Source organism: Lycorma delicatula, chromosome 11 (assembly GCF_047948215.1).
Source record: "Lycorma delicatula isolate Av1 chromosome 11, ASM4794821v1, whole genome shotgun sequence".
NCBI lineage: Eukaryota > Metazoa > Arthropoda > Insecta > Hemiptera > Fulgoridae > Lycorma > Lycorma delicatula.
The window spans coordinates 17,068,037-17,095,464 of NC_134465.1; the positions used below are offsets into that span (position 1 = coordinate 17,068,037).

The 27,428-nt window shown below is 29.1% G+C and overlaps 1 pseudogene; it reads right to left on the reverse strand.

Annotated features, from left to right (window-relative positions):
* Positions 1 to 15,838: 15,838 nt before the first annotated feature.
* The window catches only part of LOC142332471 (xylosyl- and glucuronyltransferase LARGE2s pseudogene), a 39,924-nt pseudogene continuing 28,334 nt past the window's right edge, over positions 15,839 to 27,428 (reverse strand).

The window sequence follows — 27,428 nt, forward strand, 5'->3', positions numbered from 1 at the left end:
AACTCGTAACCTTCGTCATCTGTAACTATTTCGTCATTTTGGGCCCGGTCAGTTGGATTTTCTTGTAACTCCGCCGTGTCAAGTTCCTCATCTTGGAGAGGAAATTCAACAGCTGGTTGCATTTCAACATCCAACTGCACTGGAGAACGATAATGGATTTCATGAAATATATTACCGTTTCCTTCAGCATGTGGATGTAGAAATGAACCGGCTACATTTATTTTCTGTTCCGTGTCAGTATCACTAATCGAATGACCTGGATCATCATCGTCGCTACTAAAATTCAGGAGATGCGGTTCCGAAAAATCGTTACTCCTAATTTCAGTATTTTTGATGTCGTTCAAGCCCTCAAGGTCGTCACTGTCATTTTCGTCATAATCTGAAAGTTCTTCGTCAAGAGCAAACCTAATCTGTTCGTCATTCATTGTCTCGATAAAAAAAAAATTACGGCAAATAAAAAAAATCACAAATTTAAAAAAACGCCCTATATGTGAAAAAAATCGCACTGAATAAAAAAAAAAACCGATGTAATTTTGAAAAAAATAATGAAATAATATATTACCAACGGAACGCCGGTTTGCGATAGTAAGTTACTTACTGCAGTTCACTCGTACTCACTCACACAATAAAGTACATATGTTAGTATAAAGAAAGAGATTCAGTAAAAACTACGTTTTATAAAAATCCCCTCCACTTAAAAGGCTATTCGGATTGACAAAAAACTATTTTTACTGTATACTGTTATTCATTACGAATCGGTATGTGTTTCATTGATGCCGATATCTTTTGTCAGAAAAGATTTATTAGGCCTCAAATAAAAGTGACACATTTATGACCACAAATTCCTTTTTTTTTTGTGTGTGCCGTATAACATAACTTATTATGTGTTTCAATACATCGTTTTGTTGCTAATATAATAAGCTAGTTTTGTAAATAATAAATAAATCCGTAACCCTCATAGCAATTATAATACACCAGTCACACACACACACACAAGCACATTTCTGAGAAAAAAATGGTCATATTCTTTCTTGTCCAAATAAAACATTTTAATTCGTATAACTATAGTTCAAATTGTATAATAAAACTGATTTCTTTGTGAATATAAAAAAACATAACCGACTTAGATCCCATATAAAATGATTTTGTAACAGCGTTTTAAAACTGTCACCGCACAGAGCCATTTTACTGGCTTCCTGATCTGAAAAGGTTAATTCTTCTTATATCTATATTTCACCTTGTAATTGATAATTTATTTTTTAAACCAGAATGAATGTGCAAATATTTTATTGTTGTTCCAGAGCCACAAGCCTTTGTCACCAAAACATCACGTTGTATATCATGGATTCAGAGAAGAATGTGAAGAATCTTCAGATGAAGATATTTGTCAGCAACAGGAGGCAGTGGAAAGAAGCATAGCTGAACTTCAACAGGAGGTTTGCTGTTTCTAATTAATTCTTGGCTGTTACCATAATGTTGAAATGTATTTTTTCCTCTTGAAAATTTGTTATTAATTGTAAAGCTATGCTAATTAGTAGATGCTTGTAAACTTAAATTAAAAGATGCTTAGCGGTTTTCTCAAAGGAAACAGATTAATCTTAAAGTTAAGTTATTAGTAGAAGTGATGGATGTTTTACTGTATATACTGACTCATTAGCATTTAACAAATTAACAAATTGAGAAATTTTACACTTAATATGCAGAATATTAAGTGCAATTAAGACCTTGAGAATAGAGAGAGAGAGAGAGAGAGAGAGAGAATGAAAGTGTCTGTAGATGGGATTTGATCCCCTCTCATGAAGTTAGTGGGGGATTAAGTGATTTTGTTATAAAGTAAAATATTCTATTTGTTTGAATTTAGTATGATTATTCTTATTATTCCAATATATAAATCAAGTTAATACATTTATCTATTTCTTTCTGTAATTGCTGTACTAAAAATGCATAACAAATTAAGTCAGTAGAAATTGTCAGATGTTATGATTTGTACATTCAATAAAATGATTTTTCAAGAACAACCTAATTTTATTATCTATTATTCTACACAATATTGAATTATGTGTCTTACCCTTGGACCTGTTTACATTATATGGCATTTAAAAGAAAGCTTTGTTTTTTTAGTATCTACAGTAATTGCAATCATTAATTGCATGTTTATAAATTTGGAAATCTAATAATAACATTGTCGCATAATTACATAATTTCTTTGCCATAAAAAACACCAACATTTTACGTACTTATGTACCTATTGTAATCATACTGTAGGTTGAGCACATCTCTACCAGTGATATTTATTCGACACTGATTGATTAAATTAAATATCAATAAACATGAAAGATAAAAAGCAAAACTATCTTTATTACTATGTATTCATTGTATAATTTCACTGAGCCAGATGTTAAAGCACCTGCTGCTGCTGCTAATTAATTACCATTGTTAATCAACTTGAAAAAGTTAACCAACTTACAAAGATGTGTAATTTACCTCTGCCTTTTCAGTACTCATTTTTCTTTCTAGAAACAAAAAATTAAATTTGGTCTAAAACTTAATATTAGGGAAAAGACTTGAAAAATGTAATTTAATTATGAAAAATTCACACATGTAATGATTCACAAGAGAAAAACAGAAACTGCTACTTAAATCTGAAATAAAGCATTAAGGAACATCAAAAAATGCTTTATAACTTTTTGTTATTAGGATAATATGTACAAGAAATTATGTCAATTAGAGGTGTGAAATATTAATATTGTTCTTTTCAGGCCTGGACAGGTCTTACCTGTTGTAAGAGTTACGAACAGTAAATTGATAGAAATGGTAACACTAAAAATGAGTTTTACCATATTAGTTAATATTATTGAAAATAAATTTAAATCTTATGGTAACGTTTAACAAAAATATATTTTTATTTATTACAGATATCTTGTCAGCAGGTAGTAATATCACAGGCTAGTAAGGCGTTGATTTTATCTAGTTCAACAATTGAATTTTCTGGTTCTGCTGAAAAAGTCGAGAGAGAATGTCTGCTGTTAGTTGCAAGTACGATTATTTTTTTATTAATTTATCAATACTCTTTCAGTCAATAAGATTAATATCTTATCTTATGTGATTAATTTGGTTAAAGCCATTAATATGTATTTTTCTTGTCTAATTTTTTTTCTAAAATAAAAATTAAAATGTTAGTATTATTTTTAAAAAAACAAACATAATTTTTGTAAATGTTTTATAATAATACCAGAAAATTCTACAAAAATTGATTTAAGTTAATAAATAAAAACAGATTTTTAGAAAACACTTTATTAAAAATGTTATGAGATTACATTTATTTGGATAATTTATTTTATCTGATGTATTTTCATTATGTAATTAACTTTACTTATAATGAGCTTGAAGAGAATAAGGAACCGACTCCTTGTTTATCAAATTGTCTTCAGTTTCCAGCAAGGTAATTTTTTCACTTAACAGCTCATCATTCTTACTAATAACCAACTGCAAAATAATAAAAATAAAAGGTGATTTAACAAAAAAATTAATTTAAAGACACATCAAATTATCAGTTACCATATTTGTTCACAGATTACAACTTAAATGACCCAACTGAACATTAACAAACAATAATATGGTTTTGGTCCTTATAATATGTGAAATGCAATATTTGACTTGTATTTTTTAGTATTTATTCTATGCAACACATTTACTTTAACTTAATTGTCCATTGTAAAATTTTAAAGTTACATTTTTAATTTAACCTTAGAGGTATTAATTTTTAGGCCTTGATCTAAAACTTAATAATATTGGGGTGAATAATTAAACTTGAAAAATAATTCATGTACTTCTGTTTAATTCAGTTATTTAATTCATACATAATGATTGACTGTTCACAAAAGAAAAACAGAAATAGCTGTTTTATCTGAAAAAAAAAATTAACTTGCACTCACTTTACCACAAACTATTGTATGACTATTAACAATATAGAAAATAAATATATTCATTATTTTTTAATACGACGGTGAATCAAATATAAAGCAGAATTTTTGTTTTATAATTGGATAATAAAAATATACGCACAATATTATTTTTCTACATAATTTCCTCTTTTGAAAACACATTTTTCCCAGCACAAAGGCAACATTTGAGTCCACTATCATAAAATGAAGGTGAGCATTATGTCAACTAATTGCTCACAAACACTTCAACAGCACCATTCTCTTCAAATTTCTGTCCTCCAAGTGCTACTTTTAGTGGTCCAAACAAATGATAATCGCTGGACGATAAGTCCAGACTGTATGGAGAATGCTCCAATGTAGTCCATATAAATAATAAGCAGACTGTCATGTCTACCATGACAACCAAATATGTGATCAATGCAACTTCATTTTAACATTGATGAAATTTCATCAAATTATCTTTCCCGCATGAAATGAGATTGACAAAAAATCACCAGTTAGTCTGTTAGCAGTTAGCAGATGTGCTTAAGGTTCATACACTACAATTCACATCCGACTAACAGTCCATGTTACAGTATAATTAGTATAAACATGAATAATGATCAATCATTTATTATTTTCTTTGTCATTTATATTTTTGCTTACCTAATTTTAAAAGTACAAAATGATTATATTTAATGGCTGGTTTATAATTAACAAAATATATAACCTAATAAAAAAAATTAACATTCTATTTACCAAATCACATGGAATTTGGTATAATATGAATATAATCAATCTAGCACAAAGCAAAAAATATTTTATGCTCTCTTCATTTAATAACTGTCACGGAAAACTAAAAGAAAATAAAATATCTAAAACACACTGACAACTTTTATAACCTACAATGTCAGCTTGACTATACACAATCTTTATGTTTTTCTAAATTTTATTTATTTATTTATTTTTTGGCAACATGCCTCTATTTCTTTGTTTCCACATCTTTTCTGATAGAAAAATTGGTTTATTTGTTAGTATTCACTCGCTTCCAATTCATGTTCATTCTCTTTTATCACCACCAACTTTTTCCTCAACCATGTCCAGTTTGTCAACATCATATTTATCTTCAAATTGTTCCCTAGAAAAGATCTTATCCAAGTAGCCTTCAGATGTGCTATTTTTCTTTCAATCAGGTTTTTTTAATTATTTTTAAGGTGATATAAAATATATGACAATACATAATAATTAACCAATGTATAAATAGAATAAATTACATAATTTTGAACCCAAAAAATACCAAGTTACTGATCACACTAGATTATAAATTCGCAGAAAGAAGTAATCAGACAACTACATACGAAGATACATGATCGTGCTCATATAATTCTCTTTAATCAAAACAGTTTATGAATACACCAGTACTGGTAACTGCAGTTCAAAAGAGAAATCAATCTATCACTTGCTGTCTGGAGTAAAAGCATACATATGAGTTCTAGAGAGTTAAATGCCAATTAACTAATTAATTATAACCTCATTAAAAACAATAAAAGTGATACCATCAAGTTTTTGAACAGTAATCTTATAAATACTGTCTTAACTGTTTATAAATTAGTTTTTTAAAAATAAAATTATTTATACGACTTACCTTCCCAATGTTTGCAAAGCATTCAACCATCTGTAAACGATCCATTGATAACTGTGCAACTAAAGTTACATCATTACAGTCTTGAGATAGTTCCAAATCATATTCTAAGAAATATAAATGAGTTCAAAAACTATTAACGCGTGCCCGTCTAAATTCATAACAAGGATCTTCTTCATTAAGCTACAAAAAATTTAATTTCATTAATACTATCATGTAGCATTAATAAAATGACAAAAATACATGTACATACAAATACACATTTATTTATATAACTGCTTTACGTGTTAATTACAGTAATTTTTATAAAACTGTATTTCCTTTATTTTAATAATGTAGAGAGATCTTGTTTTCATTTATTAGTCAGCTAGTTGGTATAAAAATCAGTACAATTGTTTAACATTTCTGCAGTTCCAGGTTCAATTCTCAACAAGGATTTAGAACACCTAATTCATTTTTAATGGCAACAGAGGAAGTTGACTTTCGCTTAAGTCATGTTGGTATTTTAAAATTGTTTAGTAAATAAACAGAAATTTCATAAATGCAACTTAAATTGATAAAATGGCAAATAGATAACATCTATTTTTAAAATAAAAAATTAAATTCAAACAAAAACTAAAATTTATTTTTACTTATACAATTCTATACACTACTGAAAGTCCTGTTATATTATAATAAACAATAACATAGGCTGTCATACAATGTGCCATATATTACGATTGCTTGGAAAGTTCTTAGCCTGATAAAAATATGCCGAACATATGACCAAATAACTGTGATATTTTCAGGTTAGATCTTTTAGATGGCATACTGCAAAGTTTCAAATGTATGCAATCAGTTGCTTGTCTGTGGTAAACAAGTAAATCAAACAAGTTTTGGCATTTTCTAAGAAATATATAAAACTGAAGTTCAAACTGCTATAAAGTTCTTTGTTATAAAAGATTTAATCACAATACACATACAGTAACAGTTAAGTTCCACTTCACAGGATTCTTCCCCTTCATTTGTGATGTTAAAAAAATGATCTGTTAAATTTAAACTATGTCATTCAAAGTGATAAATGTTAGGGACGGCCAAAATTTACTAAGGCTGAAAAATCATTACAAAAATTCACAATGTCAAATTAATTGATCGCATACTGATGCTGACTTCACTACTATCTCAAAAAAGAACCCCTTAAATGACGTCCTAGTTTTCTTTATATACACTAACTACAAGTGATGATTATTATGAAGCTGCAACTGATTACCATAATAATGGCTACAAAAGTTGACATTTAGAAATTTATTATTCAGCATCAAAAAGTATTATATTTAACTTATTCAGGGTGTCCACCAAATTCTACTCACATAATGTTGTGCTACTGCCATTTACTCTGCAAAATATAAACATTTTTTTCCAGTCTCCACCATTCCCATAGCAGCCGACCTGAACCCCCTTTTTTATTATTTATCACTATATTTATTTTTAAAGTTAACTTTTAATGATTTTTTTTACAATATACAAGGTGTGTTCAAAAGTAACAAGAATTTTTGTTTTTGGAAAGAATTTTATTTATTTATCTACATTAATGTTATACCCTTCAAAATAGTCCTCATTAGATATTATACACTTATGCCAGCTTTTTTCAATCCCCAAAACACTTCTGAAACTCGATATTTGGAATAATGTTTAACTCTTTCAGCTACTCGCATTTAATCTCATCTATGCTTGTAAAACGACGGCCCTTTATGATTCTCTTTATTTTTGGGAATAGTCACACGGGGCCATGTCTGACAAATATGGCAGCTGGGGTGTCATTACAGTGTTGTTTTTGGCTAAAAATTGATGAATAAGCAATGAAAAGTGTGAGCAGGCACATTATTATGGTGCAAAAGCATGAATTGTTTTGCCACAAATCCTGGCATTTTTTTCAGGTTGCAGCTCAACTAATGCAGCCACTACCACTGTTACTGTATGTGCAACGTGACTGGCTGAGCAGGCGAAGACATGACAGGGATGCTAGTATTACATAGTGTGTGTATATATATATATATATATATATATATATATATATATATATATATATATATATATAATATGTGTGACTGGAATTTTTCTTGGTATAAGATATCTTTTACACAGTCCCAAAGGAATAAATCCATCATCATCATTCAGAACTTCACAGGAACAAAGCAATGAAAGCTTCTCTACATATCCAGTCTTCTGGGAACCTATTGCTGAGTGCAGTCCACATAACTTCTGCATGATGTTGACAGCTTCCATCTTATAGGAAATTATGGCCTCCATATTTTCAATCTGTGAAAGCACTAAGTTCTTCAACAACTCCAAGTATACTATACACATAATCTGCTCACTGAAAAAAATATTTCTTTTTTTATTTTTCTAATGTTTTGTTACAATCTGTTCAAGTAATGACCAATAAGCAACCTCTCCTACAGCCCAATGAGGATGATACATATGAATGAAAATGAGGGTGTAGTCTTGTACATACTCAGGCCAACCATTCCTAAGACATGTGGTTAATTGAACCCCAACCACCAAAGTACACTGGTATCCACTGTCTAGTATGAATATTCAAATCCTAGTAAAAGTAACTAACTGTTACTGGAATTTGAAAAAAGATGACCCCAAAATTTGATTATGGGTAATACCACCAGACATTTTAGACAGTTGGGGATGAATTGCACTGATTGCTGTAGATTTTCTGAGACCCATACTAAACAATTATGGTGCTTCACAACTCCACAAACATGAGATATTGCTTCATAAGAAAATAGAATGCGCTGCAGGTAATTTTTATCAGCAGAAATGAAGTCTAACATGTAATTAGAAACAGAACTCTTTGTGGGTTATCATTGGATTTAATTTCATGGAGTAGTTGTAGCAAGAAGTTTCAATCACAAAAAACATTGTGATCAGTGCTTTTAAGAATATTTAGTTGACAACTAACATTACAAACTAATACTACATTTTGGACTTTGATAGAAAGAAAGTCAAATTTTTTCTGTGTTTTGGCACTTGTTTTAGGCCTACTTACTGAGTGTCCTTTCTAATCACTTCCCACTCCAAAAATTGTTCGCACCTTTTATGTATGCTTTTATCACTTGGATAATTTCTACACTAGATTGGCATGTAACTTCTTTGAAACAGTTACTAATGTTGTTTCTGCAAACTAATACACACTGTGCTTTCAATTTGGTGAATCCATGGTACTAAAACCCAACCTCATAACAGCTTGATGTGAGCAACAATCTAATGCAGCTGCTACCTGATGGAGAATGTATATACTAAAATGTTACTTCAAAATTACACATAAAACACTATTTAGTGCTGCAAAATAAAAGCTATATTTGTTAAATATAAATATATTTATTCTTGAAACCCTGGAGTTTTTTTTCAGACACCCAGTATAAAATGTAGCTACTTAATCCTGTTTACTGATGAATTTTTTCCCATCATAAACTACTTTTAAAATGAATATCATGGAAGAGATATTCATGGGGCGATATTAATATATAGTCTGTCATTATCACTTCAGGCATATAAACATTTTAGTTATATATATCTGTTACTAAAAAAATAAAAACAGTAACCTATATTCATTACACAAGCCATTTATCTGGCAAGGTCCATTCCCTGTAATACCATAGATAAGCCTTTAACATAATCATGCTATGTTTCCTTTTAAGCACACTATATTTGAAAAGCATTACATCTTAACAGTTCATAATTAATGGTCATTTTTTTATACTTTTATTCTTGAATCTGACAATAACTAACAGAGTTTTAATTATATCTATAAACGACCATATTTTACAAAGTATCAGACTTGAATAACGCACCAGTATGTCTTAATAATTCTGACATACTCATTAACAAATTTAATTTGTTTTGATAAGTGATCATTACTTTTATTTATTATTATTTCCAACAATACAACCAGGTTAATGAATTAGGTACACAGTACAACCCCGCTTAACCGGACCCCATTCAACCAGACTTCTGGATTATCCGGACCAATATCAGAAAAGGCATTTTTAAATTTTTTAAATAAAATATGTACTGTAATACAGTATTAAGTAAATTATTTTTTTTTTAATAAATTAAATAAAGAAACACAGTAGTAGGTCAACTGTATAATGTATCCATTTTTTTTATTGGCAGTTAGTTTGTATCACAGTTTTTACATACTGCAGTACTTATTATATTACATACAGTACATACATATTCGGTACCACAAACATTTACTTTTTCTGAGAATAGAGTTGTTGTGCAATATTTTTGTATAGTAGTTATAATGACTCATGCGCTAAAAATGTTTGTTTACAATCATAACCATCCTGCCATCACTTTATCACTCATTCTAAGAATAGGGTGACGTAATGTTAACGACCGGATGTATAGGCCTATACAATCTGTTGTGCTTTATTTTAGTTAACTTTTATTCATAAAACCAGTAATCATTGAATGTTGTAATCATAAAGTGTAGTTTGCTATAGTAGTGATCGTAACTGAAATGTTGTGTTCTACGCAGTGTAATTTTGTGGAGTGGCAACTAAAAGAAAGAGGGTAGTTATTTCTATGGAAGAAAAACTAAATACGCTAGTTTGATAAATAAGGGGGAATCTGTAAAAAAAAAATTTCTGTTGAACTAGGTGTAGGAAACCAAACTGTTTTGAACTAGAAAAAACACAAAAAAGAGATTGAAGATTTCTGTTCAGAAATGGTGGCTAAAGATAGTTTAGGTAACAGGGCGACTATCAGAATGGCAAGAAATAATCAGCTAGATGAAGCTTTATTTATGTGGTTTATCCAAGAGAGGGAACATGGGATTCTTATGTCAGGTGTCATTTTACAATCTAATGCTTTAATTTTAAATGTCAAATTAGGTGGTGATCCGTCATTCATAACAAGTTCAGGTTGGTTAGATAGGTGGAAGGCTCACCATGGAATACAGTAGCTCAGTGTATCAGGGGAGAGTTTAACAGAGGATCATGCTGCTAGCGAAAATTATATATTGACATTTTCAAATTTATAAAAGAAGAGAATTCATCACCTCAGATTTTCAATGCTAATGAGATGGGATTATTTTTTAAAATGCAACCTAAAAAAAATCTAGTTTCAAAATTGGATTCTGCTGCTAAGGAGCATAAAGTTTGTAAGCAAAAGGTGACAATTCTTTTATGCAGTAACTAATGCGTCAGGCAAGCTGAAGTTACAACCTCTTGTCATAGGAAAATCGCCTAAACCTTGAGCATTGAAGAATACTGGTAATTTGAATGCGCTTCCATCTATATACAGGTCACAAAAATCAGCATGGATGTCTTGCGAAATATTTAAAGAATGGTTTTCTTCATTCTTTGTTCCTAAAGTGAGAAGAAGAAGAGCTACCACAAAAATCTGTTGTATTTATCAACAATACTAAATGTCATCCAGATGTAGATAACTTGAGAGATGGTGACATCTTTGTAAGATTTTTACCCACACAAACGACAGCACTCATCCACCCTTAGACCAAGGTATAATAGAACCCTTCAAACGACATTACAGAAAAAAATTACTTATAAAACTTATTGAAAGAAATAGTGAGAAAGCTGGAGTAAATTTTTTAGAGTTACTTAAACAAATTAGTATTCAAATAGTAATTTATGAGTGTGCTTCAGCATGGAACGAAATTAACGCTTCTACTTTGAAAAAGTGTTGGAACAAAATCTGGCAAGAAATGAAATCTAAATCCAACACCGAGATGACTGCTCAAATAAACAACAGTTCCTTAAAGCAACTTATTCATAATTTAAAAGATTCATGTACTGTCGAAGATGAAACATACTGAATGGATAGACTACGAAAATAATGTAGATCACCAACATCTAAGCGATGATGATATCATGTTAGCATGTTCTTCAAATCCACATCCCGATACTGAAAACACAGAAGTCAGTTCAGATGATGAATTTCTCAAGGAAGAAACACAAGTGATCTCTCACGGAGAAACTATAGAAATGCTTGTAAAGCTGGTGTATTTTAAAAATCAAAATGAAACTTCTGCCCATCAACTGCTTACCCTAAAGTATTTACAAGATCGAACAGCAAAAAACCGAGCATCATTAAAGCAAAAAAACATAAAGGATTTTTTTTTAACCTTTTCCCATCACAATGCTCCGCGCTTCTTAGCGCTCCGCAAAAATAGTTGGTATCTGATTGCCTCTCTTCATAGTCTTATGCTACCCTCTTGTGAAAAAATTTTCAAAAAATTACAGTATATTAACGAGATTTAACAGATTCTGACAAAAAAAAAAACCTTACGATTGGATATTTTTTATGCCTGTAACAACAAAAAAATTGAAACCGTACAAAAATTACGATAATTTAATTGCAGAATTTTTTTTGCGCATTTCTACCGCGTTTTTTATTAGCGAAATTTTTTTTTTTTTGATTTGTGTTTATGAAACATAGTTTGCTGATTAAAAAAAAAATACTTTCAAGCAAATCGGTTGAAAGTTGGGCAAAATATGATGAAAAACCCGTGTCATAAATTACAGATTAATTAGCATATCAGTTTCGAGAAATTTTTATAGTTATTTATTTTTTCTTAGCGTTACATATAATGTAAAATTTATTTTAAAAATTATAAGACTTCCTTAGAGCATTTATTACGTAAAAAAACTTTTTTTACAACAGAGTATTGCTGTTACACGCCACGGGGGGGGGGGGCAATAGAGTTCATGAAACGCATAATAATTACCCCAGTAATTACAAGCTATTCGGTACAAACAACAGTTATTTTTTATGTTACTATGTATATAAAATCGTAATATATATTATATATATATAATATATAAAATAAGAAATTACGAGCGCGCACTAGTTTTTACACCAACATATAAATCGCAATATGGGAGATTCCCCAAAAAAACAAAAGAATGAAATAGATGAAAAATAATAAATAACCTAAACAAATAAAATGAAGTAATAAATTTATAAATAAAAAGCTCTTACCCCTAGTTGGTGATATTTTGGCGTGTGTGATACACGAGAAAGCATCCATCTAAACAGAGTGGTACCTCACAAGCCACACACCTCCAGACTGATCTTACGCGAATGCCGTTTGCCGAGCACACAACGCATTGTCTAAAACTGTTTGTTCCCTCACGTTTAGGAAAATGTCTTGCTTCACAACTTTCAAGACGTAAAAATTCACGATTTCTTACATAAGATCCTCGTGCAGAAAATCTCGTAGGAGATGATGAAACAAGCCCTTTCAAAACCTCATTTCGAAACCATCAGAAGGATTGGTTCTTCTCCATCTTATTGCCGTATTATTTATTATTTATTGTAAGCCGTATAAGCATTGACAAGAAGCATATCAAAAATGTGGAAAAAGAGCATGTCAAAAATGTGGAAAAAAAGTTTTTTCGTCCATTTTGTCATGCGCCTATGTAAGTAATAGCTTGAAGACAGAAGATAAGATTGATCAACAGCCCCCATACAATTATTGTAATCTACAATCATTACAGGTCTCACGACATTTTCTGTACCGTGAATTGTTACACTGTATTTACCCTCTTCAGCAGGCCCATGAATAGAAGACAGAAGTGTTACCATTCGCTTGTCATTGAATAGAATACAAGATATTCCATCCAGTGTCGTACGACAGGCTAACCGGTGTCTGGTCAAACCTAATTGTTTACGTCTGTTTCGTGTGAATTCAGCTGGCATTCCAGCACGATTGGATCGAGCTGTTCCACAAGCTAGAATTCCCACATCTTTCAGTCGTCGATATAATTGCAGGGATGAAAAAAAATTTTCCATATACAAATGATATCCACAATTTTCATAACCTGCAATTAGATCGATAACTGTACGTTCAGTAATTTTTTCGTTTACATTTTGTTCCTCTCGTTGTCTCCCGAGATATACATTCATATCGAATGTGTACCCAGAATTATCGAAAAGTCTGTAAACCTTTATCCCAAAGCGCTTTCGTTTACTAGGTATATACTGCCGAAACAAGACTCTACCCTTGTAGGCGCATAAAACCTCATCAACTACAATTTGTTGTCGTGGATTACAGAGTTCACGAGATTTCTGACGAGCAATTTAAAATATTTCGCGTACTCTCCAGAGACGGTCATAGTTACCAGTTTGCATTTCTGATTCTATCGGTGGATCCTGGTTAGTGAAGTGTAAATACTTCAAAATATGAAGAAAGACAGTTCTCGGTAATGTATTCCCAAACCAAGCGAAATGGGAAACCTCGTCAGTCGACCAGTATTCTTGTAAAGTGTGTCTTACAGTATGACCCATTTCCAGGATGATTGCAAAGAAACGTTTCATCTGGGCAAGACTAACGTCACCTTGAATTCTGTCCTTAGGTAATGGCCTATCAGGTCTACGGCTTTGAAAATACAAATTAGTTTGTGATGTTACTTTTTCAAGGATAGCCCCAAAAAACAACATAGATACGGCAAACGGCGTCTGCCCATGAATACGGGGATCAGGAATATATTCAGGCACATTGTGTAAATTCCTACGACGCTTCTTAGGCCGACCTCTCTTATGAGGAGCGGATTTAGCCAAAAGGTCGGGATTCTTTACAAATGCACCTGGTTCCGGACCCGTAAAAGGCAAACTGTTTAGTGTGTCATATTTACACCTATCAGTACAAACTAACCAGGGATTTCCAAGAACCGGCAGACGACCTTCCAACTCGTAACCTTCGTCATCTGTAACTGTTTCGTCATTTTGGGCCCGGTCAGTTGGATTTTCTTGTAACTCCGCCGTGTCAAGTTCCTCATCTTGGAGAGGAAATTCAACAGCTGGTTGCATTTCAACATCCAACTGCACTGGAGAACGATAATGGATTTCATGAAATATATTACCGTTTCCTTCAGCATGTGGATGTAGAACTGAACCGGCTACATTTATTTTCTGTTCCGTGTCAGTATCACTAATCGAATGACCTGGATCATCATCGTCGCTACTAAAATTCAGGAGATGCGGTTCCGAAAAATCGTTACTCCTAATTTCAGTATTTTTGATGTCATCCAAGCCCTCAAGGTCGTCACTGTCATTTTCGTCATAATCTGAAAGTTCTTCGTCAAGAGCAAACCTAATCTGTTCGTCATTCATTGTCTCGATAAAAAAAAAAATTACGGCAAATAAAAAAAAATCACAAATTTAAAAAAAACGCCCAATATGTGAAAAAAATCGCACTGAATAAAAAAAAACCGATGTAATTTTGAAAAAAATAATGAAATAATATATTACCAACGGAACGCCGGTTTGCGATAGTAAGTTACTTACTGCAGTTCACTCGTACTCACTCACACAATAAAGTAACATATGTTAGTATAAAGAAAGAGATTCAGTAAAAACTACGTTTTATAAAAATCCCCTCCACTTAAAAGGCTATTCGGATTGACAAAAAACTATTTTTACTGTATACTGTTATTCATTACGAATCGGTATGTGTTTCATTGATGCCGATATCTTTTGTCAGAAAAGATTTATTAGGCCTCAAATAAAAGTGACACATTTATGACCACAAATTCCTTTTTTTTTTGTGTGTGCCGTATAACATAACTTATTATGTATTTCAATACATCGTTATGTTGCTGATATAATAAGCTAGTTTTGTAAATAATAAATAAATCCGTAACCCTCATAGCAATTATAATACACCAGTCACACACACACACACAAGCACATTTCTGAGAAAAAAATGGTCATATTCTTTCTTGTCCAAATAAAACATTTTAATTCGTATAACTATAGTTCAAATTGTATAATAAAACTGATTTCTTTGTGAATATAAAAAAATATAACCGACTTAGATCCCATATAAAATGTTTTTGTAACAGCGTTTTAAAACTGTCACCGCACAGAGCCACATTACTGGCTTCCTGATCTGAAAAGGTTAAAGTAAATAAACACTGACGTAGCTGTAATTAAAGTTTGAATTTGTATTTCACAAATTCCACCCCAATCACTATAAATTATTTTTTAATATGTACAAAGTTGATTTTAAGTTTCAACATCTAACATTACTACTGCAGTGATTTCAGTAAGCTGTAATGTATGTATATTATACATTTCCGGATTATCTGGACTTTTGTTCATCCAGACAATGTCCAGTCTCATCTAGTCCTGTTAAACAGGGTTATACTCTATTTACACTGACTGGAACTTGTTCCTAAAATATCAGAAACAAATTATGTGAAGCGCAAGACAAGTTTAAAAATGAGGTATTTAAAAAAATTCTTTGTATCTATAGTTTAAGCAAAATGTAAAGTTTTAAAATGAAAAAAAGAGTTGAGGATTTTTCTCTTAGCTTACTTAATTCACGTTCCTTTAAAGTAGTTCTAGTATTATTACATCTGTAACACAAATAAATATTTAAATGAATAAAGGTGGAGTTGAGTAAAATTTTAACCGAAATACAAACTACACTTAAAGAAGAGTTACTTATAATTTTCTAAAAGGATTACCTACTTTGATAGAAGAACACCAGGAAAAGAAATCTCCAATGCAAAATAAGTAAAAAGACATAAGATAGTTTATCTTCACTGCTTTTCAACTTCTACAAATTCTAACAATTAAATAATGAGACAGATATCAAGGAATAGAATAATGAGACAATATATTATTATACAGTTGTTAGAATTGTGATAGTCAATGAGAATTATCTGTTCCAATTTTTCTTTCTGCTAAACAGAATGCTAGATTCCTTATAAAATTCTGTGCATTTAAAAAGATGCCATTTTTCTAAAATTAATCACATAGTAAAACATCAAAATAAAAATATTAATAAGTTTTTTTAAGAACAGATAATGAATTCTTATTTTAATTTTTAATTCATGATATTATGAAACTTATATTTTCTTCACAGCATAGAAAGAAAAAAATAATCTAAATTATACTTCACTATTCTTAATCAATAAAAATAAATAAATAAAGTTAATAATATATATAACAATACTTACCCAAAAAGCTCTCTTCGTAATAAATTTCCGTCATATTCTAAAAATGTAAGATATAAATTTCTAAAGAATTCAACATGTTTTTTTTTAACTTTCAATTTTTTTGGTGAGTTCCAATGTGTAACCTAAAAATAAGAAAAAAAATTATAATTAATTGATAATCAATCAAAGAAATAAATTTTGAACAGAAAAATTATGAACTATTATAATAACGGGCATTTCAAAAAGGATGCAACCCCTTTGTTAGACGATGTGAATTTATTACAAAAATATTAACTTTAATAAAATACTTACACAACAATATTCAAATTACCTTTAATAACTTTACAATAGATGTTCAAAATGATTTATACTAATTTATTCAAATGTTATAAAAACATTAAGCGTTTTATGACAAAGAAAATGACACCTTATTTATTCAACCCCATTCATAAATAACAAAATTAAGAAAAATTCTTAAAGTGTGTCACTCTAGATTAAAATATCAGTTTTCATTTCTTCCTGAACAAAATTAAATAAATCAACATGATCTCAACTTAGTCTCAATTTTATTAACGTTATAAGCTAGCAAATACAAATACTTATTAAACTAATGTTTTTATAAAAATATGTATTTTGTTTTAAGACAACACTTTTTATAAAAGACCATATGTTTTAAGGTGTTACTATCATTAGTTTACTAACAATGACAATTAATAAAACCTACACAATTAATTTTACTATACTGAAAAAAATTCACCGATTCCTGTTCAAACTAATGCTTTAAACTAATCTTCATTAAAATGAAATTTATTACTTTTAAATCTGTCCCAGTCTAGTGGTTATGATGCATGAAAAGTATCTGAGGTCTAAAAATTACCAATTAAAGTTGCTGTTTCTGAGCAGGAAATAACTAAATTTCAATGGGCATGGTATGGTGATATGTAAAAGAACATTTGATTCAGGAAAAATAACAAATGTAGTCTATAATAAACGCAGCAAATAATATTGGAGTTAATACGTACCATAATCAGACAGATTATGGATATTATTACCTTTAATGTTTGATTTAATTACTTTTAATGTTTGATATTATTACCTTTATTTGATATTATTACCTTTTTAATATCAAATATAATTAAATTATATAAAAAAAGAAGAAAAACAATAAATTCATTTCTGAGAGAAACATTCAATTCAAAACAAAGTTAATAAAATATTACAGAAAGATGTATATGAAGTTAAAAATATATATATGTACAAATACATACAGACAGAAGATCAGAAGTTGCAGAACTTTAGTCAAACAATTAGTAAAATCGCAAAGGATGAACAAAGTAAAGGAGATATCAAAAGCAAACTAGTACAACTATAGAAATTTTTTATGTATAATAGAAACTTTCTTTTTTTTTAAGAATTAATAATTCTTAAAAATATTTTATGTTGCAGTGAAAACAAAACAAAACATATGTAAGCGAGGAAAAAAAAATTTGAAGCTTTTGAAATGTATCTGAGAGGAATATTGAAAATTATCTACACTGATAGAATATGAAATGATTACATTTTAAAATGAACAAGAAATAAGAATAGTTTATGGTAAAACTTTTAAAAATAATTACAAAGTTAGTGAACCATATATTATAGGTTCCATAATTAGTTAATATAGTTTTGGAAAGAAATTCATACAGTTAAAACTGTAAATTATTAAGACTAATATTGAAAAATATAGAATAGATAACTGAAAATGTAGAATGTCAGATGTATACTGATGGTAAGAGATTGAGACATGAGAGAAATTTACGGATATGAGCATCAAATCAGTTCAAAATAAATAAAAAAATATGAAATATATGTATATGCTATAGAAAGGGATTTTCATCCTATATATATATATATAAAATGAAAATTTGCACATTACCTTAAGATCAGTTACTTTAGTATAACATAATTCACTGCGTCACTTAATTGTACATTCCATTGGCAAGGTAAATCAATAACTAAATAAGGATGCTGTTTAATAATTGCATTGAATATATCTTGATCGGCAAGACTAGTTGTATAATGGGTCATTAAATCTTTTTCTGCAATAAGACGCCACATCTGACCCCAACCTAATTCACGTAATTTATTTAAATCAAGTAAAATTACACCAGTATTGTACCTAAAACAAACATAAAATTTCAGTAAAAGATAATTTAACAAAAAAGAAGAGATTTATCAAAAGATGAAGTAAGTTCAGATATTACAGGTACAGTTCAGTTCAGATCTTTTAAAGATGGTAGAGTGTTGCTAAATAGAAGAGAACAATAACAAACAGAATCATATAAATTTATTTTAGGGAAAAAATTAACTGAGAGCAAATGAAATCTGTATATGTGTTGATTTTTTCCAAAGAAAGGTTTTCACTAAAAAAAACTACAGTATAAATTAATTCATTTAAAAAAAAAAAATATGTCTAATTTTAAATAAACTACAAAATATATTTTTCCTAAAGAGAACATAAATATTTTTTTATCTTTACATGAGGTATTAAAATATTACAGAGCAAATAACAACCAATTACATAAAATTGTGGATATATTCAGTGTTTCTTAAGTTTTTCAAAAATAGTGATTTATATACAAATTTTATAAGGTAATGAAGTTAGGATTTACTTTAATAAAACTGATTTCTGGATTACTTTTGTTTCTTTTTTTTAACTAATACAAGAAATACTACAGAATAAGTTTTTTTTTCCAGTCCAGCAAAAATTGACATAATGAAGAACAAGCAATACATAATCTTAATATAATATCTTCCTTTTAGAATGTAATGAAGCTCCTTCTAAGTCCTGGTAGCAATCACTTGCATCCTGGGCAGAATAAATGTTATATATTCATCTCAGATACCTCCGTTTAAGTTTCTCAGTTTCATATCACATGAACTGAAAAATACTTATAAACAAAGGTGACCGAAATATCATTCTCAATAATAAATTATTTTACTGGCTATCTGTCAAATGAAAACCTGAATATTTCAACCTAATTAAATAAATAGCTTTAAAAATTGCACTTCCATAAAATACTAACAAGATTTATATTTTCTTTTTCTTTATTTCCCCTAAGCAAGAAAAAAATATCAAAAACATTAATGAGGATCATTGAGAAAGAAAAGAACATTTTTAAGTAACTCTTAACATGGGTGACCTCCCACCAAAAACTCCAGCTGTTAGCTCCCATAACTTAGCTCAATTTCAGCTGAGTTTTGTGATTATAAATAAATTATTAATGTTGTTTTTCTAATTTATAAAAGTAGGAAAAATTAAAAACCAACAAAATATGAAATCTGAGTTTGTAAATGCAAGAAAAAATTAGCCTTTAAAGTCTATAATCAAATAAGATTAGTCTATTATCAAATAGGCACAGAGTCAAGTTTTTAAATAAATAGCCTGAGATAAAAATCTGCATTATGTGCAATAAAGAATGATCAACTGTTTATGATAAAGATTCTGCCAACCACCTGTTTAACTGATAAACTACAGCAAAAAAATATATATATATTCTGACTATTGATGCATTCCATAGTTCATTTCCTCACATTTCAATACCTTTTCTACATTATGTAGGTGCACAGCTTGAATTCAAACAAAATCTGTGTTAAATAGGTTCATGAATTACTGTTTTAGGAAGAGAAGTAAAAGGGAATGGAAGTAGCACTAATAAATCTTGATTAATATAAGCAAGAAAGTGAGAAATATTTTGCTAGATGATTACTATTAATGAAACCTCCATTATACAATTAATTCCAGTAAACACAAATCAATTTAGTCCCATTATTCAGGAAATTCTACAAAATCAAGTAAACTATAATCATTCGGAAGCATCTTCTAAGACTGCCATTTGGAAGTGATTATGAAATCAAAATGTTGTCACAAAGTGTCTGTCTAGCAGTTTTTATTTTATATAATGAAGGAAGAAGAAAAACTAGAAATATGATATATTTAATTTAAATGGTGACCATCTAGGAAATTTTTTTAAAAAATTGTTTAAATACCAAAGAAATATTTTTCAAATCATAATATTTTAAATTTGTTATAATTAAAAATTAGTTACTTTCTGAATGACTTGCATATATTACTTTCCTGGCATCATAGCTACAGAACTATGCTGTAAGGAAAGAACTATACTGTAAGAAGGAGTCTCTGGGTCAGACTCCAAAAAAAAGTGAGGGATGATGTTCATACAGACGTATGTTGACATGTTTGAAGCTTAATAAAGTTTAACTGCATAAACCATTTTGATGAAATTTTGTACTCATTTATATGGGACAATTTGTTGGTAAAATTTTGCAACTCCAGAAGGTGGGAGGGAGGTTTGGGGGGGTCAATTTTTTCAAAATTTGGCAAACATTACCCCCACTTTATATTAAGTGCAGTACACATGTGCACTCTTCCTTTTTTTTTTTTTTAACCTCCGGGGCCGCAGTTAAGCATTACTGTACAGAGGATGAGAGATGAATGATTTGTAGCGTGTGTGAAAAATGCCATGCCTGACCGGGATTCGAACCCGGGACCTCCGGGTGAAAGGCCGAGACGCTACCACTCGCGCTACGGAGGCCGGTAAGGTAACTCTTACCTTACCATTTTTAAAAAGATTTTTCCCCAAAATTTCCCCTCCCTCAAAAAAACAAAAAAAGTTAATTTTTTTTTATTCTATATTTTTTAACTAAAATTTTTGTTACATGTTCCTAGGCATAATAGTAATGCAAGGGACCCAAAAACGAATACTTTGGGGGAAAATTGGGAATGGGGGAGTTGATCAAAAGTTAAAAAATAGTTTTTTTTATTTATTTAAATTGTTAATTTTATTAAATAAACTCTTAATAAATATATAAAATTTCCTCATAATTCACTCTCCCACTCACAAAAAAGAAATCTTAGATAACTTTTTATTAGTTGTATATTTTCCAGTGGAATTTTTTTAGTTTCTTCCATTTAACATAGTAAACGTAAAAAAATCAAAAGGTTTTCTAGGAAGGTGATTTTGGTAATGGGAGAGCAGAAAATAAAACATACTGATTTTTTAAGTTATTTTAATTTTTTTTGGTTTATTTAAACACAATATAAAATAATTCTATAATGAAACTTCATCATAAATTACTCCAATCCCCAAAAAATAAATCTTAAGTAATTTTTTATGTATCATTATCTTTCCACTGTATAAAAATAAATAACCAATACTAGGAAAGTATTACAACTTTGTTGTCAGATTTTTTCTTCCAATATTAACACGAATACTTAAGTAATTATAAAGAATAAACATGATTTATATAAACAATTAAAAAAATATAAAGTTAATTTACTTTAGCAGTCTAACACTTCTCTTGAGACTATTAAAATTGTTATTAATATAAGAGGGGCATTGAAAATCTAAACAACCTTACTTTTTAGTAAATTAAAAATTCTAACTTTCTATGCAATTATAGAATATGCAATATTGATGAATAAAAAAAATTTCTATTAAAAAAAAACTGGATTGCTTATTTCCAAAAATTACTATAATCATTTGCATCAAACCAGATTTTCTTATTACATAAAATAATACTTTTTCTTATAACATAAAATAATACTTTTTCTTACATTTATGGAATAAAGCTTCAGTTTTATTTTCAATAAATTACCAAACAATCTAAAATATATTCTGCCAATTTTCTTAAAACTGAACTAAACGATCTCATTTTACAGAAGCAATATTATCTATTAAAGTCCCTTAAAATAATATCTACGAACTAGTTAAATCTTTTTGCATACTTCATTTAATGTGTACTTATATAATAAAACATTTACATTAATTATTTAGTAATTAAACCTTTAAATCTGCTAATTTAATATCCACTGATTTTACTTATTTATTATATTTACAGACAAAAATATACTTAAATCAATATTATTTCATGAAACAGTAATTTTTATATTGGGTGGACCAGAATCGCTATCCACTGTAAACATTAAGATACTCTTGTTTGTGATCTCATCAATTTTAAATTACCACCTTTTGTTTTCATCAGATAGTTATTGACACAAACACCAGAGTGCACTGCTATTCAATCAAATATATATTGTATACAGCTGTTATTATGCTCATTGGACATTGTTGATTCTAACCTGTTGTTAAGATTAGAATAAAAACTTAAAATCTTGTTAAGGTGATGGCAGTTAAAACCATTAGTTTTCTTACTGACCACTAGGGTGTTCTGCTTCTATGTTCAGTTTGCTTTCTCCACTCATTACAGCAACATGCGACGTCAATTTATTCGTATGTAGCAATTCTTTAACATGTTCAATTATTATAATCGTGTTGTGTTTTATATTCAAATCAAATTGAATCTTGTCTATAAGTGAACATTTGTAATTTATTTACATATTTCAACAGCTATCATCAGACAACATAATGTATTTGTTTAAGTTAATAAACATGGTTACAGTTTGCTTACAATTCAACAATTATTTACTACATCAAACACCATTAACAATTGCAATCCTCGAATGATTCAAGGATGGTTGTCAACCACTTACGAAGAAATTTACTAATGAAAAAAGAATTTTGCTTTTGTCATTCAGCTACTTGTCATTCATCTCATCCTCTGAAGTTAAAAATCATAGAATATCTCAAAAGCATATTTTTACTACACCGCTATTAAAAAAATGTTTTCTAAACAGAACATTACAATAATATGTATGAAAAGTTATTAAAATGATACCATGATAAATGAGTTTATATGTAGAAATATGTTGAGGAAAAAATATCAATGCAGAACACAGAGGGACAACCCATTAAACAGTGTTAAATGACAGTTGCCCTAAAAATATTTAATATAGCAAACAAATCTTGTATAAAATAGATAAAGAAACAAAAAATAAATAATACAGAAAAACTTTACCTTAACACACATTCAACTCTTCTCACAGCTAAAAATAATATGTCTAAACTAGCTATTACGGTTAATACTGAAAGTGAATGAAAATTCTATGGAAAGATGTATCACAATATCAATCATGTACCCATATGATATTTCTATCACAATATCAATCATGTACCCATATGATACTTCCATAATGATTAGGCTCTCATGCATTCTTTAATATTAGCCAGCTTATTATCTAAAACGGTTAAATAAAAAAATAAATTTTTTTAACAATATAAAATCAGAAACTTAGCAAATACCTGGTGCTTAAAAAAAAAAATCTATTATAATCTCTGATAGAAGTGCATCTTTTATATTTTGCTCCTTAACTAAAACTTACTAAAGTTCGATCAAAACACAACAAACTTTAAAAAAAATGAAAAAACTGTGTTAAAGACACTTTTAAAGAAAACAACAGCTTTTAAGTTTAAAGGAAATTAGAATCTAAAAAGAAGTCTACAAGAATCTTTCCTCTTGAATAAAACCCAGCATAAACAAATACAAAGTTTACTTAAAAAATATCAAGAAACTAAACCAAAGAAAAAATTAATGTTCTTTAATATTCTTTCTTCGAAAGAATATTAAAGAACAACTTTTATGTTGATCTTATAACAGGATGTGACAATCTAGTTGTATTAAAGAAATTAAAGACAGATGGAAGCTATTTGTTACACCAGCAAGAAATTCTTTAATTTTTCTCAAATTTAATTTTGTAAAAGATCTATCAATTACAACAAATCAGCTGCCACCAGATAGATGTAAATAGCCCCCAGTAGGTCTTCGAAAAAGAAACTGAATTTAGATTGTTACAGAAGTTCTAAAGGATCAGGGGATGGATATTGCATATTTGATGTTAATTTATTGAGTAAGTTTTTAAACAAATTTGTTAGTTTTACATATTGTGAAAATGGCTGCTGTGTAAACTTGATTTATTCTGATTAGAAAGGAGTCAAAAGTATTTTATTATTTTGTGTTTAACTTCCTCTTGAATAAAACCCAGCACAAACAAATACAAAGTTTACTTAAAAAATATCAAGAAACTAAACCAAAGAAAAAATTACAACTTGAAATATGTGGTAGAACTTATAATACAGTTATAACAAGATAATATATAAACTAATCATATAAACTAAGGTATCTTAAGTAAAAAGAAGCACTTGGAGGACATAAGAGCATATGTAAGAGCATAGAAATGATCGAACCATTACATTATGGGTGGGATAGTTAGAAAGAGGGGTAGAATGGTGGGCTCCATCTCAAAAACTGTTTTTTACTTTTGAACTTTCATTATTAAAAATGTTAAATTTTATGTAAATGAAAAATTAATTTAATTGAATACAATTTTATCAATTATTAAGTAAAATTATTTGTAGAAAAACAATTTGATTTTAACAAAAATCTTCAAAATCAATTTTTCTACTTATACTGTATTTAATAACACAGAAAATTTCAGTAAACTAAACAATTTTTAGATACAAGAAAAACTTTTAATTAAATCAACATCACTATTGCTTAAAAATAACATCATTCAAATCTGTATTATTTTTCTGCTCTTCAAGTCAAAATTTATGCAGGGCGATCAAAAATTTGTTTCTGTTTCCATAAAAAAGGCACTTTACATAGCAGAGCTGCCCATGATTTGCAATTATAATGCAGTACACGTAAGTACATAGTATAATAATGCTGTTCAAAAGTTCTCAAATGTATACTACGAAATTAAATACTGTGAATCAGATTTATTACAATTAGTTAATTCTTATCTAAGTCTTATTACACTGAATATATTTTAATTATTTGAACAACCAGAGTATAAGAACTTTTTTGTGTTCTGATCATCATTATTTTTAATACATTGTTTAAATTTCATAAATATATGAATTGCCTACTTATGATAAAATTCTAATTTCATACGGTATTTTACAGTTAAGTGCAAATTATATAAACAACAATTGTTTCCTTTTTTAACCACCAATTTGATGTTACTCCCTACTCTTTTCTTTCAACTGCCTCAATGACACAGGTTCAATTCCACGCAAGGGTCAAGAGTGAAAAGTGCTAATTAAACAAATGCAAAATCTAAAAATCTTAATACAAGCTGTCATTTGAGTAATTTTAACTTCCACATCTATAGTTAATATTTAAATCTCTTCCATAAACAAACGATAAAAATAGTAATGTTATTTTAATAAAGAAAATATCACAGTAAATTCCTTCTCCTACCATAGCAAAATTCAATTTAAAATATAAATTAAGAGTTCAATACACTACTATTAGTAATGATGACATGAAAATTCTGAATTCATTACCATCTGTCAAGTAAAATATTACTGTGGAGAATAATAATCATAGTCTTAGTTTATGGCTAGAAAGAGTAATGAGCACAGAAAGCATAAAAAAGATAAGGGAGAGAAAATTTGAAAAAGAGAACTAAAAAGTGTAAAGAAAGAAAGACAATTTGTATGTCTTAATGAGATGATAAAGTGGCGAGAAGAATGTTAAATAGGAGGTAGCAGAAAAGAGATTAACTAGTAGACCCAGGAAATGATGAACAGACATTGTGAGGGAGCACATAAGCAAGAGCAATGATAAAGTTGGGAATGATGGCAGAGTAATGGTTAAAGAAGTTGCTAAAATGATAACATATGATTCATCTGTCAACTCATGAGCTGGATAAAGGCCAAGAAGGCAGAAAAATCTAGTTTTATCAAAAGTTGATATTTCTTATCATATTATTTTAATTTATTGGAATTATTTCATACTTCACTTCATTACATAATTATTTTCATGTTTAATTTATTAATTATTTCATACTTCTCCATCAGATTGCTTTATAATTTTTGAGAATTACACAAAAAAAATAAATACTTCAAACTTCACATATTGAACTCAACATAAACATCAGTAAATATCCTGTTTTGATATCAAAAGAATGGCCTTTTCAACCTTTTTAACTTTGAATTCCCCATTTTTTTATATAACTGTATGAGATTTAGCTTAGTACTGTGTATTTATTTTTGCTTTTGCCTCTATTCTATAAAAATCATTACCACACATAAACGTACACATCATTTTCATAATATAGTTCTTTTAATTTCCTTACAGACTGCATTTTATAATTAAAAACTTGCAAATAAAGAAAAAAAATTCCTACCAAAGGAAAAATTTCTATAATTTTTAACCAAAACTATTAACGTTTAAGAGTTTGATTTCAAAGACCTATAATCACAACTTATTTATTTATTTTCAAAGCAACAACAAGCTTAAGTCCAATTATAGTCACTTTAAGATAGATAAGTTTTATTGAGTATGAAAAATACCAATCCCAATTGGAATTCAAACCTAGAACCTTCTGAATGAAAAGCAGTGACAATACCATACAGGAATAATAAATAGCTTATAATAAGAGATAACCAGTAAAAATATTTACCTATTTACCTGTTTGTGTTGTAATTTAGAGAATAATTTCCATAACTCGGCTATGTCAGTTGCAAATGTAACATCTGTATCTAATACAATAACTTTTGGTAACGACTGCGGTAATACCTTTGGTAACGTTAATTTCATTAAACCATATACACCAGAATAATGTTTTTAGGTATCCATGAAACATCTGGTACAACATTATCAGCTAAATAAAAGCTCATCTCAACTGAAACAAACAGGTTTAAATATCACAATAAATTTAGATTTCCAATGATTTTAAGATTAGGCTATTACCTCAATATCAATATTACAATTTACATAGTACAAATCCAAAGTGGCAACTTTTATGCATACTAGAATACACATTGCAATATAGATATTCAATTTTAAATAACATTAATTGTACTAGTACAACGATTCAAATCTGATTCAAAAGTATCTCAGACAAATGTCCTACTCATTACTTAAAAGAAATAACTGTGATTTTTTAAATTACTTCCTCTGCTGAAACCTGGCTCACCAGATGAAGATTCA